Source organism: Trematomus bernacchii, unplaced genomic scaffold (assembly GCF_902827165.1).
Source record: "Trematomus bernacchii unplaced genomic scaffold, fTreBer1.1, whole genome shotgun sequence".
In the NCBI taxonomy this organism is placed as follows: domain Eukaryota; kingdom Metazoa; phylum Chordata; class Actinopteri; order Perciformes; family Nototheniidae; genus Trematomus; species Trematomus bernacchii.
In genome coordinates this window covers 5,001-26,359 of record NW_022987811.1, presented here as the reverse complement: position 1 = coordinate 26,359, position 21,359 = coordinate 5,001, and the positions used below count along the sequence as shown (strand labels likewise).

The window sequence follows — 21,359 nt, the reverse complement described above, 5'->3', positions numbered from 1 at the left end:
TTAGCTCTGTAGATTTCTCCTATTTGCACCCAAAGTTAGCGATAGATGATGTTTCATTTGCATATTTGAACATTTGAGAAGCTTATTTTTTTAGATGTCATTCATAGCCTGCTTTATATCCGATTGTATTCGTAACAAATATGGCTAAAATCGACTTTTATGGCGTTTAAATGTATTTTTCTAGGTACAAACAGATGTCCAAAATGTTCGCTGTTAACTCTTTGATAACACTAACATTTACTCGTTTTTTTTTTTATTGAAATTGTATGAGCATAACAAGTTATAGTTAAAAGAAGAATAAATTATAATAAAATAAAAATATTGAGGTCAAAGTAAGAAAGTGCAAAAAATGTAAATATTTATAAAAATGTGAAGTTAAAGTCAAAAAGTGCAAATAAATAAATAAACAAAATAAAAATATTTATAAAAGTATAAGAAGTTAAATGAAATTAAAAAAAATGCACAAAAGAAAAGTATATATTATTTATAAAAACATATTGGTATAATTGGTATGTCAGCAAATGAGCACATATTTAATGCGACACAGCCTCATTTGGATATCTATAAATAACATTTAAAAAAACGTACAATACAAAAAGGTCTTGTCTTAGTGTAGATAATGAACTACAGAAGTGTCATGAGGATATCTATAAGCTGACATTTCTACCCTACCTGCAGTGTCTCTTTCTGATAACACACAGTAAGACTTTATAACTCTCTATCAATTAGTCAATGTGAATTATTACAGCTGTCGTTGGGTCATGTTAACACTCCAAAGTACAACTGCACATCCGTCTGTTTATCTGTGTTTGGGACATCTTATCAAAATGCATATTGATTCACTGCCGGCTGCATTTCTTAAGCTCCATATTTGGCAACATAGTGGAGCTTTTGCAGGGTTAGGGTTAGGGTTAGGGTTAGGGAAATCTATTCTGATTAGCCATTAGTTATTTATTTTCTGTGACGTTTAAGATCTTGCCATTTCAATTCTATAAAGCATAAAACTAGATTACATCGAAAAAATATCATATGTCAAGGTTTCCGGAAATACTCTTTAAATCGTGGTTTTAACTCATAAGAAAAAATTGATATTTTGTAAGAGTTGCTCCGTTTAAACTCAAGAAAATAAGATTTAACTCAAGTCAATTTTATCTCTGATTATGTTCAATTGTGTGCGTGTTTTTGTAGTCTCTACTGGTATGAAATGAAATACTTCTTTGCAGGAAACCTCCTTTAAATGAATAGAAATCATGTGTGTGTTGCCAAAAAGAAGTCAAAAGCTCTGATCCAAGTACAGGTTGATTATTATCTGATCATTTGTATAAAACCAGGAGTTAAAAATGAGTCAATCTCTCTTTCCGTGGCTCGGGGCTGCAGCATTATCTCAGAGTGATGCAGCGCCTCATTTCAGGGCCACGGCGGAACATTATGCTCCAAAACACAATCTGCTTAATGCAAAATGACACCGATTCTGCCATGAGGGGATTTCAGCAGGTCTGCCGACCAGGAGCCGTGTCATCCTGCATTAAAGGAGACCAGGTGAGCTGCAGCACGGTGTGTGTGTGTGTGTGTGTGTGTGTGTGTGTGTGTGTGTGTGTGTGTGTGTGTGTGTGTGTGTGTGTGTGTGTGTGTGTGTGTGTGTGTGTGTGTGTGTGTGAGGATGGTTATACACTCATAACACTGTCACTTGCACACGTTAAACACATGCAACAGCTCCAATAGAAATAGGGATATACGGTATGATGTTAAATAATAATATAATATAAGATGCAGAGAGGAAAGGTCTGCAGTATACATTTTTTTTCAGTTTTAATATCAGTATGTAGTGTCTCTACTTTAAAGAGTCCTCTCTTGCTGATGTTCAGGTGTATATCAGTATGTAGTGTCTCTACTTTAAAGAGTCCTCTCCTGCTGATGTTCAGGTGTATATCAGTATGTAGTGTCTCTACTTTAAAGAGTCCTCTCCTGCTGATGTTCAGGTGTATATCAGTATGTAGTGTCTCTACTTTAAAGAGTCCTCTCCTGCTGATGTTCAGGTGTATATCAGTATGTAGTGTCTCTACTTTAAAGAGTCCTCTCCTGCTGATGTTCAGGTGTATATCAGTATGTAGTGTCTCTACTTTAAAGAGTCCTCTCCTGCTGATGTTCAGGTGTATATCAGTATGTAGAGTCTCTACTTTAAAGAGTCCTCTCCTGCTGATGTTCAGGTGTATATCAGTATGTAGCAGAGGTGTGGACTTGAGTCACATGACTTGTACTCGAGTCAGACTCGAGTTACCAATTTGATGACTTTGGACTCGACTTGACAAAATCACAAAACACTTGCGACTCGACTTGGACTTGAACACCAATGACTCGGGACTTGACTTGGACTTGAGCCTTCTGACTTGAGGTGACTTGATAATTTAATTCAGGGGTCTCCAACACGCCGATCGCGAGATGCCGCTAGAAGAGCAGACTCCCGTCGGGGAGAGCAGAATCTTCAGCCGCTGCAACTCTTGCTGAGAATCCTTGCAGGCAGGGGCGGGACTTTATTTTGCTGAGCCACCATGCGGCCAATCATATGCGAGGACACACTAGGATCATACCATTATGTGAAAGAAGGGTGGGGGGCAGACGCTCCAAAGACAGCAGGTGTAGTGGTACAGGCCAGATACACAGAGCCACGGGGAGACGGGGAGACGGATTTAAATGCAAGCGCGTCGGAAGAAGTCAAGAAATGTGCGAAAATCGAAAAAAGAAGCAGCATCTGGCTGCATTTCAATGATATTGGAGAAGGCAAAGCTGAGTGCAGGATTTGTAAAATGAAAATAACCTTCAGAGCAGGGTTTTTCTTTTGGTAACCACTCAGGATGTATTGCCAGAGGTGGGAGAAGTTCAGATCTTGTACTTGAGTAACAGTACCAGAGTGTAGGAATACTCCGTTACAATAAAAGATCCTGCATTCAAAATGTTACTCAAGTAAAAGTACAAAAGTATTAGCATCAAAATATAGTTAAAGTACCACCTGCAGAGGGATCTAGATTCAGGTGTTCTTTTCCCCATAGAGACGCCTCGCTGCACATTATCCCTTGCATAAAGATAGATTGTGGGTCCCTTATAACATGTTGTACACAGTGGAAATAAACATTCTGGTCACCTCAACATCAGGGATCTTATCCATTAAACTCCTTCTGAATCAAACCGTCACGGTAGCCTTACCTTACTGATCCCTCTTACAATAGAAGAAAAACACGTTACTTTACCAGCAGAGAGAAAATGGATTATTAAATTATTAATGTGACAAATAAAGAGCAGTTTGATTATTAAGTATTATTCTATTGATCGATGTCATTACATTTGGTGAAAAGCACATAAGGACTTGTTTAAGACTCGTTTTGTCAAAGTTTAGGACTTGGACTTGACTTGAACTTTCCCATCCTGACTTGAGACTTGACTCGGACTTGAGCGCAAAGACTTGAGACTTGACTTGGACTTGAGCGCAAAGACTTGAGACTTGACTCGGACTTGCAAAACAATGACTTGGTCCCACCTCTGGTATGTAGTGTCTCTACTTTAAAGAGTCCCTATATCAGTAATTAGTGTATTTAATATGGCCCCTTTAAGTCGGTAAGAGATCCGAGTGCTTTTCTCATTTCGGTCACACTTGAATAAACTCCTTTTCTCTGTCTTCATATCTGACACACACTCATGAGTTCATCAGTGTTTCCAGTAAATATCCAGCTCAGTGTGTGTGTGCGTGTGTGTGTGTGTGTGTGTGTGTGTGTGTGTGTGTGTGTGTGTGTGTGTGCGTGTGTGTGTGTGTGTGTGTGTGACAGTCATCTCCTTTCCTGGAAGAAGTACAAAACGTGATCTCACACACACACACACACACACACACACACACACACACACACACACACACAGTTTGGTTTCTTTAATAAAGCTTTGTGTGTGTTATGGCCCTCGTTAGCCGTTAATCTGTTTTCAGGGAGTCCAGTAGCTCCGTGGATTCTGCCGAGTCATCCTTTCTCCAGCTTTGGGCTTTAATGGAGTCAGCATTCGTCTTCTATTAATTATCGCTGACTGATAATTTCCCCTGTTTTGTTCTTTTATATTTTACAGTGTGCAGTGAATGTGTTAATGAAGCCGTCAGTATCTCTTATTGTTGTACTGCTGGTGCTTAGTTACTCCCCATTGGGACATCATTTTGTTTTCATTATTGTGGTGCTCCATGTAGTAAAATAAACCATATTTTTATGCACTTTAAAAAGAACAAAATGGATTCCCTCTTATGCTTTTCTTCTGTGTTGTACTTATACTTTACTTAAGGGCTTCCACTATACTGTAATTTAAAAAATACTGCCTTATTTTACTCTAAAATATGAAACACGCCTCCATTGGACTCCTTTGTTTACTTCCGGAACATAATGACATCACTATGTTAAACTCACTTGGCTAGCGCTCCAACACATTGTATGATTGTGATAGGCAAAAGGGGCGGGACATCTCTAAGCGGTTGACCAATCACAACAGAGCTAACCAATAAAAACAGACTTTGAACACTTTTATTATCTTATTTAAATGATTTTGTTTAGAGACACGTCAAACTGATTCTGTATAGTGTATATATATACATATGTACATTAATAAAAAAGTATATCTTATTTAATATAATAGGGCAACATTGTCAAAATGTATATCCATATTTGCACTTTTTCACTTGTATTAGTGGAGTTTTTGGATTAAATGCAATTTTTGAGAACTTTAAATAAGTACAAATATATTACTAGGATGAAAAAATATTATTTTCATTGAAATAATATGAAAAAAAACAACATTTGCTTTCATTTTCACCCTTATTTTCGTAGGAGCAACTCTAACTTTGCAATGTAATAAATCTGAGCTTATCCTTTAAATAAAACACACTACAGTTTGCATGAGCTGCCAAACCTTAAAGCTGTTATATATTGTAAAATATAACAAACGATTTCACACCACAGATTGGAAAAACTATGTAAGACATTATTATTGATATTATTAAATCAACAGGATGCTGCAGCGACGTTTCCTTTAAAGACGTGTTTTGGAACATCTAGTGCTGACCTTGGATTACAATCCACACGTGTCACTTCCTGTCGCTTTCTCACAATATTCCTGAGTGTTGCTCCTTGTCAACAAGCCTTAAGGGAGAAGGCTAAAGTATATTTTAGCATAATATAGTCGTAACAAAATAAGATACAATGGCTGTGAACGCTGCATGTAGCCTATAGCATGTAGCTAACGCAGAGGGAGGGGGGAGAGGAAGAATGTGGATTTTTGTAGGTCACCCCAAACAAAGCATCAGGGAACACACACACACACACACACACACACACACACACACACACACTCTTCACGACACACCTACAAGTATCCCATTAGGACACACACTCACACAGGTGCATACATTCAGGCCCACATGTTCACACACACACACACACACACACGAGGAGATCAAGGAAACACGAACACTGAGGCCTTGTGGTATTTGTTGGCCTCAAGTGGGTCACACACACAAACACACACACACACACATGAATACACACACACATTAACACACACACACACACTCATACTGGACAAATAATCATGCAGCTTTCCTCCTCCGAGGCAGGAAATGCTGCTTTTAAGCTCAGAGTTAAAAGAAAACTTAACATTTTCTCACATTCTTTTGTAAATGTTACAGAAGCTTGAGTGCCACACACACACACACACACACACACACACACACACACACACACACACACACACACACACACACACACACACACACACACACACACACACACACACACACACACATACAAGCGGGAATCAGCTACATAAACACACAAGCGTTAAGTCGTGTTAATGTTACGGATGTTCACACACACATTCCTCCTCTTGACATACCGATACAAAAAAAGAAAACAGCGTCCTCCAAGAACTACAAACATGGCCGAGATTTGACAAATCCTGAAAGAATCTAAACAACAACAGTGGGAAGATCTTTCTCTCACACACACTAGAGAGGTTTAAAAAAAAAAAGAGAGAGACGGAGAGAAGAATGGAGGAGATTCGAGGTATGAGCAAGATGGAAAAATAAATAAGGAAAGGTGGGAAAGATGGAGAGATAAGGGAAGGAGAGAAGGAGAGAGAAATGGGAGGAGAGAGAAACAAATGCAAGAGAGGAGAAGTAACGTAAGAAAAAAGGAAACAAGGAAATGAGGAGGCTGGGAAAGATGGCTGTATGAGATAAGAGAGCATTCAACAAAGAAAAAGGGAACATTAGTTACAAAGTAATTCATTACAAGTAGAAAGGAGGGAAATGAGGGTGGAGGGAAAGATGGAAACAAGAGAAAATGCAAAAATGTAGGAAGTAGGAAAAAGTAATAGGAGTTTAAAACATCAGAAAGAAAGGAGGAAGAACATTAAGGAACATTTGGAAAACAATGGGAAACAAAAGAAAAAGGAAATAAGGAAACAAGAAGGCTGGGAAAGATGTAAAGGAAAGAGAACAGGGCTGTGCGATTATGGCAAAAATCATAATCACGATTATTTTGGTCAATAATTGATATCACGATTATTAAAAACGATTATCCATTTACTTTGAAAACATCCATATATTGAAAAAAAAAATGTTGAACAATGTTTTTAACAGTTGATTACCCTGAACTTTAAGTATAATTAAACTGAAAAACCAATACAAAAAAATAAAAATAATTTTTTTTTTTTTTTTTATAAAAATAATAATCGTTTTATTTCGATTACATTGTTTTCGTAATCGTTGCAAGCCAAAATCGTAATTAATTGCAATACGATTAATTGCACAGCCCTAAAAGAGAATATGGAAAAGGCCGAAACAAATGCATCAAAAAAGGAAAAGTGGGAAAGATTGGATGCTATAAGAGATGATGGAACAAAGCAAGGAAGGGAAACAAGAGAGAAAGAGTTGGGAAAACGTGAGGAATAATGGGAAGAGACGGGGGAAGAAAGGAAGTAGAGAGAAAAGATGGCAAGAGAAAGGTGAAAGTAAGACGTGTAGGACAGAACAGATGCTTCAAAATAAAAGAGAAAGTAGGAAAGGAGGACAGAGGAAAGGAAACGTAAGAGGATTAAGGAAATGCGGTTGGTGGGAAAACTAGAGGAGGAGAAAGGAAAGGAAAATATGGAAAGAGAATGGGAAAAAGTCAATAAGGAAATGAGGTGGGACAGATAAGGAAAGGTGGAGAGAAACACAAACACATGACAGAGAAAAGGAAAGGAGTGTTGAATGAAAAGGAGAGTGAGAGGAGAGGGGGTTTAAGGGTGGGATTGTCTTGCAGGGAAGAAGAAAAGAAGAATAAGACGGAGATGTTTTGACGAGCGAGAAACATCTGTGAAGAAAGAGAGAGAAAGGGGAGCAGTGGGAGGGATGATTAATGAACGAGGGAGGAGGAGGAGGAGGAGGACATTCCCTCTGTCCATCTATTGTGGAAAGCAGGAGGAGAAGAAGAAGGAGAGACAGGGTTCAAAGCGATTATTAAACATAATATTTAGACACTTTTAAGATACTTTTACGTCCAGAATCCTAAAAGCCTTCAGCGTCACATCTACTGTAAGTTGTTTCATATATAAGTGCAGTCCATTTAGCATTTGGTTAATATTTACTTAGATTGTATATGTATGTTGTCTAATAATTATTAAATGGTTTGCTCATTTTCAGAGTAAAATATTAGGAAAAGGACTTCAAATGTTTGTGAGTAAATAAATCTGAATTTATTTTTATTTGTAGGAGTGTCAAAGAAAAGACTGCCTTTAAATAATTTCTAAAAATAGTGCACATTTTTCTATATAACTGCAAACACAAATGTCTGTATGTTTACAACTGAGAAAAATGATTAAAACAACAATAAATCAGATTTTCTTGGAGAGAAAATACATTAAAAAAAGTGTAATGCTTATATGGGAAGTCCTTTTTTTTTTGCTTAATGTCAAATGAAAACACAATTAAAGAAAGAAATGCCCTCGTAAATCTTTTTCCTCTTTTCTCCACTGAAGGGTCAAAGGTCACCGGTGTCAAGATAACATCGTTGCAGGAGAGAAAGTCTGGGACTACAAAAAGAAATTGGAGTAACGCCACACCCCGAGCATTATTGGAAAATAACTGATCTGTGTTTTCTTGATTTATTAAAGCTTCCTTCAGTGGATGCATGTGAAAACATTGGATTATAATAAGGGGGGGGGGTTACTTATAGGAGATGTTTCTCTTTCAGGGAGTTCGCCTTGTTTGTGTTTGAGGGAGATTTAGCAATAAGCTCAAATAAAGTCAAAGACAATGAAGTCAAAAGTAACATATACCAAATATTTATGATAAAAACTCCAAGTATAAAAAGGCTAAATCAGGATTATCTCGTCATGTGTTCAGACTGAACGCAGCACATTTGGTCTCACCCTGTGACCCGGGCTAAAGAAAATACTCCCTGCAGCCGGAGTTTTTTTAGAAACTAGTGTAAACAGTAAAGAATAACATCACTAGTTTTAGAATAGTTGCAAATACACATGTCTTTCAGTTTGTTAATGGAGGGATATTTAAGGAAGTAACAGAAATATTACAGCTTTGACCGAAAATTGAGTGATTTCTTGTTTTAAAATGTGACGATGTGAAGCATTCGATACACTCTTTTTGCATTATGTAAGGACAATGAAGTAATCTAATCTAATGGTGAGGTTATGCTAAACAAATGAAATGTGAAATTGGAATATTAAAGGCTAAAAAAGGAATTAGTTTGTAATTTAAAGCTGACGTTGTGAAGCATATTCTGTTAAAGTAAATGCCAAAATGTGTAAGAATTGTCTAAGAAAAGCAATATTTGTGTTGCTTTTTGTTAACTAACAGTTATAATGTGTTAACAATAGTCAAACAAGATTATTTTAACTTCATCATGAACATATTAAAGCCAATTCAAGTTGACTTAAGGATAAAACAGGCTTTTAAAACCTGTGTTGCTCATGGATCCTAATTAAGATACTTCTTAACTGAGGTTTATACACCAAACAAATTAAGAAATAAGTTAAAGAACACATCACATGTCTGTATTTATGTATAGGTACAAGGTTCTTTAAAATCAATTATAGCTTATAAAGGAGAAAGAAACTATTTTGCTAAACATATGTAAAAAAGGTGTTCCTCAGGGCTCTTGTTTAAGACCCTTCTTAATTTATATAATTTTTGGTTAAACCTCATGATACATGTTTAAATTCATCTTGACACTGATAAAAAGTCTGTTTCTGCTTTCATTTAGAAGTGCTATGTCATGTTAAGCTCACATTTCTACCTAAACTTAACTTTAAACATGATTAAACTTCACGAAATAACAAAAAGAATTACGGATTTTCACCAAATTGTAACGTTTAAAATCCAGATAAAATACCTTTTTCCAATCAAAAGTCTAACTTATGTCACATTTAACTTATTTAACTTCATTTATTTTATCTTGCTGAGCTTCAACTTCTGTGTAAACTTCAAACTAATTATGGGCCACAGCGAAATAAAGTTGACAAGAACAAAAAAAAAGATGGAACAATTAAACGCAGAGGATCCACCCTGTCTATCTATCTGTCTGTTCATCAGTGTGTGTGTGTGTGTGTGTGTGTGTGTGTGTGTGTTTGTGAGTCTGTGTGTCTGTGTGTCTGTGTGTGTGTGTGTAGCAGTATTGTTGATGTTAACACAACCTCAGACACACTGATAATAGAGCAGCTGGAGCATGAAATCACATAGAAAGACAGAAAGAGAGAGGCAGAGAGGGAAAGAGGGTGGAAAAAGAGACAGGGAGATAAAGAAATAGAAAGTGACATGGCGATATCTGCGGTAAAAAAAAAAAGTTTAAAAAGAAATAAACTGAAAAAGACAGCAGTGGGGGTTGTTGAAATTGAGAGAGGGGTGGGGGAGGGGGAGACAGAGAGAGAAACAGACACCAAATTCATTGTTTTCATTGTCTAATTTGAAGGGGAGAGGATGGAGGGATGGGGGAGTGAAAACCGGGAGGAACATGAGACGGGTTGAGAGGGATTCACACACATTCCTGTTTCACACTGAAGAGAGACCAGAAAGTGGCGTTTTTTTTTTTTTTATGTTTCCGTGGCCTTGATTTCAACTTGCAGGACTTTTTTTTTCCATCTGTGTGTTTACTTACACTCCAATATTGGATTATAAGTGTTGTTCCAGCCAACATTTTGAGCCTAAATTACCATTTTGGGGAACTAGGGCTGCACATTTATTATACATAAGATGAATTAATTGATGGTTTGTTTCATAAAATGTGAGAAAAAAGTGGAAAATGTCCATCAAGTTCATTCAAAACTAAAGATATGTATTAAAAAGTCTTGTTTCATTGCTCCAAAACTCATATATATTCAGTTTATTTTGATATAGAACAGAGAAATTGGTTATTTGAGAGGCTGAACACAGTATTTACTGCCTTTTAAAAACGTTTCTTTTGATCAAACTGTCATCGTATCTCCATTGGTGACAAAATGATGGTGTTTTTAAAGTTTGATATGACTAACATTTGATCTGCTAGACTATGCTATTTTGATTGTTTTAAAGGCTGGACTAAACAAGGTCACATAGTCAAAGACATCAGACAAAAATGGGTGTAAATGGCGTAATTATTGTATGTCTTAATCCAGTTAATTAAGTTCAAAAGTAAGTCACCAAGAGGTCGCATTTTTCTCGTATGTTTCTGAATTTTCTTGGGACAAATTGATTGATTGAGGAATTTTGTGCAACCTTACTCTAATCAAAGTTCACCTGTTGTTCAATTCTTACTGTCAAATATATGCCATCTCTGTTATAAGTGGGATACAATTGTATTAAAGTGCACAAATATACATGCATGCTTATATGCAAAGAACTAAACTATGACTGTTGAGGAAATATCTCAAAATTGTACTTTTCTCCAGTGATTTTGTTCATTTAACATTCATGTTTTGTGTTGTTCTGTTTCCTTGTAATGCTGCATAATCTTCTAAAGATGATCAATACTATTTAATTGCACCAGTAAAAAAGCTGCCACTGAATTCAAACCAAACCAAGTTGTATTTTTGAATAGAAAGCAGGGTTTTCTAGCCGCACTAACAGGTGATTGTTTTCTAATAAAACCCATGTGTTCAATAGAAAGCATGTTGCAGGGTTTAGTCAGTTTCCTTCTGACCACAGTGCGCTCCCAGGCTAAATTTACTCGGTACTGGATACACGCTGGAAAAGAGCTCCTGATATAGTCTGCGTAAACACACACCCGATAGTCTGCGTAAACACACACACGGCCTTTCTTTCTGAGTGCACTGACTCTTTTTGAGAATGGCGCTGTATTTATCCAGGAAAATGTTTCATGGGCATGTTTACGCACATTTTGTAATGACTTCCTGTCGCACATTCTCACACTCCCACACACTCACGGACACAGAGTGCTGTTGAGCTGATACTCTGCGAACTGACATGCAAGTTAGGAGGGCCAATGCCTTGCTAAAGGGCACATTGGGGGCGTTGATATTTGATGTTTTTGAAGAGTTTTCTATCTCCTTGTAAGTACATGGTGTCAAATGTGTGACCTGTAACCAGAGAAAGTGCTAAAAGCAAAAAGATTATATGCACGTTATCAAAACGGCATGCATTGAAATTGACGTTAATTGGCATCTGAGGACTCAATACTGAACGTTTTCACCAGATATTCTGAATTTTAATATATATTCTACTGGTTTTGACTCTGGATTGTAAAGAAAGATAAGATAAGATAAGAGGTACTTTATTGATGCCAAATTTGGACATGTTTGCGTTGCAGCAGCATAAAAAACTACAAAGTTTATAAGTAAGTAGTATAACCGAATAAACCTTGAAACAAATTAGATTCAACCCGCTTTGGTTAGCTTTCTTTTGAACATGAACTAGGCGATAAAAGATTGCTCCATGGTGCCATTAGTGGTGAAAAGCTCTACACACTACCTTTAATTTACTAGGACACAGGTTACTGATCACATGGCATAGAAAACACATGAGCTGTTTGACAGTAAAAATGTACTATTTTGCTAAACATATGCGAAAAAAGGTGTTCCTCAGGGCTCTTGTTTAAGACCCTTCTTAATTTATATAATTTAGGTAAACACGGTTTTTCCTGCAAAATATACAACTTATCTCGGAATGGAGGGTGTGAGAAAGGACTAAAATGCTAAGTATTTAACTGCTTAAATGCAAAAAAACACTGCACAGACTAAGAGGTAATACATCAAAGGTAGTATTACAAAAGTACAGTCATGTAATTGGCACCAAATTGAGCAAAAATGACATTGAGATTCAGAACACACACATCTCTCCCAGACACACACACAGTATAGTTGTTGCTTACATAGACGCTCTCTCTGTCCTATAAACTGCAATAAACCCAAACACACACACACAGACACACCGTAAATCTCACCGTAATACGCCCTCGGAGTGTACGTCTGTGTGTGTGTGTGTGTTTGTGCTCCTCTGTGTGTGTGTGTGTGTTTTATAGGTGTTGTAAATTTGGCTGCCGGCGTTGTTTTTATCAGCATATTCGCAAGCTGTTTAGCCAACGGTGCAGATGTCACTGTTACGACCACACACGCAAATATACGGAGAAACACACACGTAAAGAGGCAGAAACATGTGCACACACACAAGCACACACGCTCACACACACACAGGGGCGTTTTAAAGTGTTTATACAGTGTGGTGTGTGTGGATAATCCCATCTAAATACACCTGTGTGTGTGTGTGTGTGTGTGTGTGTGTGTGTGTGTGTGTGTGTGTGTGTGTGTGTGTGTGTGTAGCATTTGCATCTGCCTGCGTAAGCCCATATGATTTTGTTCGCTGTGCATGCATGCATGTGTGTGAAGGTCAGCGCAGGAGTGTGTGTGTGTGAGTGTGACTGTGTGTGTGTGTGTGTGAGTGTTATTTGATTAATGCTGAGAACCGTGGAGTGTTTAGAAAGAGGTCGCGACCTTTCAGCTTCCATTCAATCAGACAGAGAGAGAGAATACCTCTATCCTCTTTTTTTTCTAACCTCTCTCGCTCTCTACTCGATTTTTTTCCGTGCCCCTTGAGAATCTGATAAGCCTTAGTCAGCACACACACACACACACACACACACACACACACACACACACACACACACACACACACACGCACACACAGACACAAATGCTAATAAAGCAACTCCTTATTTACCTGGAGCAGCGGTGACCACACTTGAGCTACAAAAAGTATGTGGACACAGGTTTAAAAGGCCTCTTGTGTCAAATAAAAAAAGACACATTTTAAGGAGGCACTGTTATGCCTTTTGGGGGGGTTTTCCCTTCCCATTTCAGCGCCCTAAAATGTTTTTATTTTAACCTTTTTGTTCCTTAATCCAAATTAAATGAACCATAGCATTATATTTTTGTGTATCAGAAATCACTTTATGAGTATTTCTCCTTAAATTCAAGAGTTTTTTGTGTCCGTTTTGCCTAAAAACCATCAATCCTGGATGCATTTTATTGTCATCTCTATACCTGAAACAACACACACACCTTTTTAACTAAAAATTGGAGCAAATCTACTCAAAAATCATCCCATAAAAGTATATAATGTTGGATTTTAGTGTGAGAAACGTCCAAAAATCACACTTCCGTCCACATGCACCTCTCTCTTGGATGCATTTCATTCGCTTATCTCTACCTGAAACAATACACACACCTTTTTCAAATGTAGCTAAATGCTCTTGACACCAAATGGAACAAATCTACTCAGAAATCTTGTGTAAAATCATCCCATAAAAGTAAATAATGTCGCTGCATTTTAGTGTCTTTAATTGTGTCTGAAAAATCCCATGTAGTGTCCAGGTGTCTGCACACTTCCGTCCACATGCACCTCTCTCTTGGATGCATTTCAGTGTCTTATCACACTCTCACACTGTTCTAACTGCAGGTAAATGCTCTGCAGGATCAATTAGAGCAGAAATCTTGTGTAAAATCATCCCATAGAAGTCAATAATGTCGCATTTTAGTGTCTTTCATTTTGAGATACGTCCAAAAAAGATCCCATGTAGTGTCCAGGTGTCTGAACACACTTTCGTCCACACCTCTCTCTCCGTTTTATCTCCCGATCAAGTCTTTCTCTGAGTCAACACTTTCTCTTTTTTCTCCCATGTCATCTCTTTCCCTTCCTCCCCCTCACCTCCCCCCTAGTATCTGTTAATTTGCTCTCTATCTCCCTCTCTTTGAACCTCTCCTTTAGCCCCTGCGGCCCCAGCCAATTACACACTGTTTGTCCACCCGTTTTCAATAAAACACTGCTTCCCTCCCTCCATTCCTTCCCCCCCCCCTCCTCCTCCTCCCTTTTTTTTATTTGTTCCTCCCTCTCTCTCCCCCTCCGTCCACCCCCGACTGCTTCCGTCCATTTCCCTCCCTACGTTCGCTTTTTCTCATTTTTAATTAACTTCTTTTGTAACTTGGAAGAGACCCCCCCTCTTCTTCTTCTTCTTCAACATGCCTCTTGCACTCCCACACTCACTCTGTCTTTCTCACACACACACACACACACTGAAACACACACACACACACACACACACTTGGCCTTGGTGTGCACGCACAAACACACATATAAATGGAGGTTAAACATGTTATTTACATATCAATTACAGCCAGACACCGAATCAATGATTAATGCGCGCTAAGATTAGCTAGCTTTCGCTAATCTGCTGCTGTTTAACCGCCGTGTCCAAGATTTTGACTTAAAAACACATTCATTTGGATCACTTTCACTCTTTGATGCAATGACTTGTGTGCAAATGTGTTTAAGGTTTTACAATTGAATGAGATTTAGATTCAAATCATGTCAGAAGTCTTCATGTAATTGAGTGAATTCGGATTAATTTCTGCTAGTTTAGCAGCCGTTTTTTAGTAGCATGCTAGCTTAGATTCCTACGGTTTTTCAAGAATGAGTTTACACTTCTGCTGAGGAATTAGTTTGGTGATTTGATTATTTGAAATGAGTTATTTAACGAGATGAATGGTTGACTTACTGCGGGTCAATTTCAGTCAATGAACTAATGACTTTGTGCTTTCATATTGATTAGCGCTAGCTGCTAGCTTAGCCTGCTAGCTTGTCACTATCCTCTGGGAAACTGCAAATCATATTTTACTTAATTAAATAGAATGATAAACATGAATACATATGATTTTAAAGTTATATGAATCATTTTGGACTTAAACTGTCTAGAAAATGTTGTTAAAGTTCATAAATCAATGGTATTTACTGACCTCTGTTAGCTTAACGACATACAGTAGCAGTCTTCATTCGTCAGTCTAAAGCAGGGGTGTCAAACTCAATTTCATCGCGGGCCACATCAGCATTATGGTTGCACTCAAAGGGCCGGTTGTAATATACATATATAAATATATAATATATATAAAATAATGTAGTATATTACATTATTGCCTCTGAATTTGATTATTATCGGATAGGGTAATAACTTAGTAATTAACTACCAACTACGTCTGAAAGCAGAAGTCCAGGGCAAATAATTGCAAGTCTCTTCAGTGCGCATGTCACAAAACGAGATGCATTGTGGGACATGTAGTTTATGGGCAACCTGCTTCTGTAAAGCGGCATGTAACCGTATATTAAACGTATTATATTCTTTGCAAGCTCTTGCGGGGCCTCATGAAATGAAGTCGCGGGCCGGATTTGGCCCCCGGGCCTTGAGTTTGACACCCCTGGTCTAAAGCCTAAATAGATCAACTTTTTTTATGAGAAAAAGGGGAAATCTTCATATTTGAGAGGTTGAACACAGCATTATGTGCCATGTTTGTACATCTCTAGTCTGGATTAACTCTAAAACTGCTAGACAAACTTAAAAATATGTGTATTTGTAATGAAATATATAAAAGAAAGTCAGTTTCCTAGATTAAAAAAGATGAAATATTCCGGGTAAACTTGTTTAAAAAAGCCCATTTCTGCTTCTAAACGTATTTACCAAAGCAGACAAACTTTAATGGTAGGAACTGGCCACCGTCACAATTAAAATACCAGTTAATGAACGGTCTTTATGTGTGACTGCTTTAAATTTCACTCGGCTTTCATCTAACAGTTTGTGGTTTTATTGGTTTGACTGTGCTTTTATGTCAGGTTGCAGTATGTGAGTTTTACTGGCATTTTAGCTGCGGTTTAATTTGACTTTATTATAATCCTGGAGGCTATTCACGTGGTTTTCATATGCATTAAGACTGCAACCCACATTCCTAAAAGTGACTGAGTTTTCTGCATGTTCTGTTAAACTGTTCATTATCTAATCATTCTTTAACATATCAGATCAGATCGTGCATAAAACACTTCTGTAAAGTGTTAATGAAAGAATGACCTGTTCATTCATGAGGAATCAAGAGATTAAGGGTCTTTTGAATGACTGATCTGGAAGTGGAAGAAAAAGAAAAAAGACTTCCTGCTGGGAATCTTAAAATCCTCCAACAGTCGGCACCTTTTCCCCCGAAAAGAATACTTTGATGAGATGATAAACAACTCTCCCTTCATCCATGCATCTGTCTTTTTCCTTCTACCTGTCCCTTTCTATTTTAACTGCAGTGATTTATTGGTGGCACCAATATGTCAAACACACACCAAAAAAAAAAAAAGAAGAAGGAGAGGTGAACGGAAAAATAGATACAGGGTAAAACAAAAAAGAAAGAGGGGAGAAGGGGAAAAGAAAGAGAGACAAAAAGAAGTAGTGCAAACTCAACTGTTACAAGAGCATGAACACACACACACACACACACACACACACACACACACACACACACACACACACACACACACACAGGGGAGGTTTTTTTTGACAGCGAAGCATGTATTGTTGCATTGTTTCCTTTGAGTAGAAAATTACAGTGGACCGGATCGCTTCAATGACAAGCTATCAAAACGACAGCATGTCTGCCCGCACACACACACACACACACACACACACACACACACACACACACACACACACACACACACACACACACACACACACACACACACACACACACACACACACACACACACACACACACACACACACACACACACACACACACACACACACACACACACACACACACACACACACAGGAGGCTATCACATACACATTAACAGCAATGCGCCATCAATGATAAACTCATTAACTGTTAAAACAATATTTCCCGATACTCTTTCTCAACAACGGACTGCGTTTGTGGTCAAACACATAAATCCTTTAGATACTAATATGCAATTGTGATGGTTTTTTTAATCTTAAAGGGGACCTATCATCCTCATTGACAATCCTGTAGTGTGTGATATAGGTTTGTGTGCATGTGAATGGTCTGCAAAGGCTCAAATCCCTTTGTCCCTTCCAGAGTTTCTCTCCCACACACACCTGCCTGAAACACCTCCATTAGAGGGGCGAAAGAAACTCTCCGTTGTAACCCAGGAAAGATCTGATAAAGCTGACATTAAATTAAGTTAAAACAAACACAGAAAATATATAACAATCTTTAGAATTTAAAAATATGAAACCGTTAACTTTAGGTAAGAGATTTCTCCCTTTAATAATAGAAGTTGTCATTTTTACATTTACTTTATTGCTGTTGTTATAACTCAATTGTCTTGTCTTTCTTGTATGTTAACAATAGATGAGTTTAGGAAGTTGGCACTCGACTGAAACATGTTTGTTTACACACACACACACACACACACACACACACACACACACACACACACACACACACTCCCACGCTGGTAGATGATGAGAACTTCTCCCTGCGCGGACGTCTCAGTCAGTTTAACCACTGTTATTATTCTAATCATGATGACATGTTTTTAAATGGATTATTATACGTTTTCATTAATAACACGCTGTCTGCTGGGAAGGCCTTTTTTTTTTTTTTTTGACGGGCAGGGCGGTGACAAGCACACACACACACACACACACACACACACACACACACACACACACCTAGACATATGTGCAATGAAGGCAAAAAGATAAGAGTTTTTTTATAAGAAAACACACAGATGACATGTTTTCCCACTCATAATTACAAATTACACTAAGTTAAAGTTTTTGTTAATAACACGCTGTCTGCTGGAGTTTGTGCATGACTGGTGGGCGACACAGACACACACACACACACACACACACACACACACACACACACACACACACACACACACACACACACACACACACACACACAGATATGCATGCATGCTCTTGTCATGTTTTTAATTGATTCAGGCAAATAATTATTTTCATAATAACACACACACACTTATCTGTGTGTCGCGGAGTTTTAAAAATGAGCCATAATTATGTTTTCTTTCCAATTTTTTATTAATAACATGTTGTCTGACACACACACACACACACACACACACACACACACACACACACTGCCCTCTCTTTACCCTCGCTCTCTGTTCTTCTTTCATCTCCTCCTTCCCCTCTGACCTCCCCCTTTTCCTCTCCCTCTCTCTTTGATATTGCAGCTCACTCTTAACTGTAAATCTGTCACACACACACACACACACACACACACACACACACACACACACACACACACACACACACACACACACACACACACACACACACACACACACACACACACACACACACACACACACACACACGTCTGACAGACTGTCACAATAAATAGAGAGATAAGACCAGGTGGAAGAAGAAGAAGGGGGGAGAGGGGGGGGGGAGAGGGGGGGAGGGTAAATGACAAGAAGATTGAATAAAAGAAGGATGAGAGGAGAGGGAGGAGGAGACGATGAAGAGGAGACAGATGGACCGAAACGAGGAAGAGGAGGAGAGGAGAAGGAAACAGAGGGACTGAAAGGAGGAGAAAAGCAAAAGTTAGGCTGGTAAAGGAGAAGAGGAGACAAGAGGAGATGAAGGAACCTTAGAGAGCACGGGAAGTATGAAGATGGAAAAAGACTGATTGAAAAAGTAGAAGAGGAAGTAGGAAAGAAGGGAGGACAAGGAAGGAAAGGAAACAAGGACGGACCGAAAAAAGAGGGCGAAAAATGGTGAGGACTTAAGAAAAGGGAGATAGAAAGGAGGACAAACGGGAAGAGGGTAGAGGAAACAAGGGAGGATCAAAGGATGGACGATAAGGAACTAGGAGGTGAAGAAAGATGAAGAGAAAGAAGATGGAGAAAAGGGGAAGAAGTCAATGACAGAGTTTAACAGATGAAAGGAGCAAGTGAAGAGGAGGGAGATTAAAGTGAGGGAGGAAGAGGAAGAGAGGAAGAGAGGAAGAGGAGGGATGGAGAGATTACCTGGTGAACGAGAGGGAAAGCTGTTGTGACGTTTCCTAATGCGATTTCTAAACCAATCTGCTAAGTGCACCTAAGAGACGGTGTGTGTGTGTGTGTGTGTGTGTGTGTGTGTGTGTGTGTGTGTGTGTGTGTGTGTGTGTGTGTGTGTGTGTGTGTGTGTGTGTGTGTTAAGTGTGTGTGTTCACAGGCATCATATAATCTTGTTGCAGACAACACCCTCCCTCTCTCACCTCATCTCTCACCCCTCCGTATCTCTGTATAACTTACTCAAGTACAAATATGAGGTAATAGACATTTATAATCCATTTTGGGGGATTTTAGCCTCTGCAGACCATTCACATGCACTAAAACCTTAAGAAACACACTACTGGAACGTGTAAAAAGCCTAAAGGGCCACTTATGAGTCACATTTTCAGTGCAGGACTTACACTTAAGTATTTCTGAAGTGTTGTGTAAGTACTTTTTACTTCAGCGGAGGATCTGAATACTTCCTGAAACTACAAGTGTCTCCTTTTTGAAGACTGAACACATTTGAAACAGCCTTTGTGAAACATTATCTATTTCCCTACACACACACACACACACACACACACACACACACACACACACACACACACACACACACGGGGGGGGGGGGGTTGGAGAGGATCAGTTCTTCTCCGTGGTGACAGAGGGTCATATTTCTTACTTTGATCTTCACCTCCCTCTCTCTCCCAGTCTCTCTGTTTTCATCCGGGAAACTGAGAGAGAGCATCTTTCACTCTGTGTCTCTCGCCCCGCTGCTTGGTAGGTTGGTAAGTGAAGCATGAAACCACCTCCTCTGCCCCTGAGACACACACACACACACACACACACACACACACACACACACACACAGGTTGCTGGATAGACAATCTAACGCATGTTGGTGATAACGCCCTGTTATGGAGTGCTGTTATCGTCTATAACTGCACAGGCTGAGTGCATTACTCAAGTATTCTATATAATCTTAAGTTCATTGTACTTTTTAATAAGATTATTTAGTTTAATTTGTAGTATGCAATAAGATAAAATCCAAACAAGAAGCAGAAGCCTTACAGTGTGCAGTGATCAGACGATAATGCACACCCTGCAGCCAATCAGACAGCACTACTTTTGTATAAATGAACAATTCAATGTTTAGATGCACTGACGTATATATATATATATATATATGCATATGTTTTGTATACTTCATTATTTTAAACAGCTGTTCTGGTTGCATCCAAGGACATTTAAGCGTTTGATTCAGGAACAAATCTGAATTTGGATCCCCTTTTCCATAGTTCCTCCATTTTTAAATAAACGTAATTAAATATAAAAGATTATTTATACTTGTATCGACTTAATTATTGATGGCTTAAAGACTGGCGTTTAATCGCCGATCAATGCTGACTGATAACGTGTGTGTAGAAGCTGTGAGTCTCCTAAACACACACACACACACACACACACACACACACACACACACACACACACACACACACACACACACACACACACACACACACACACACACACACACACACACACACACACACACACACACACACACACACTGCAGCGAGGTGACCTCAGCTCCCCGCCGGCCAACGCTTTAACCTTTATCAATTAACCAGGAGCACAAAGCGGAGCTGAAACCAGACACACACACACACACACACACACACACACACACACACACACACACACACACACACACGGGAACCAGCAAACAAACACCAACAACACACACAAATATCAGAAAACACACACACACTCACAGGCGAATATGAACACTACCGCAGACTAACACACACTCAGATGTAACCCGAGCCAGTGTGACAACTGATAGCTCTGTTTGTGCATGCTAGACAATCATACACACACACACACATACACACACACACACACACACACACACAGACATACCTCAGCCAGAAGGCAAAACAACTGACCGAGTGTGTTTTACAAACCACTGTGCTCCATTAAAATAACTTAATGCTCCATGTAAAAGAA

General features: G+C 38.6%; 1 protein-coding gene across 1 annotated transcript in view; it reads right to left on the bottom strand.

The window, feature by feature from the left end:
* Nucleotides 1-21,359, bottom strand: part of dacha (dachshund a) — a gene marked incomplete at its 5' end in the record, with an annotated part of 86,490 nt that overhangs the window by 60,134 nt on the left and 4,997 nt on the right. The gene's annotated exons all lie outside the window — the stretch shown is intronic.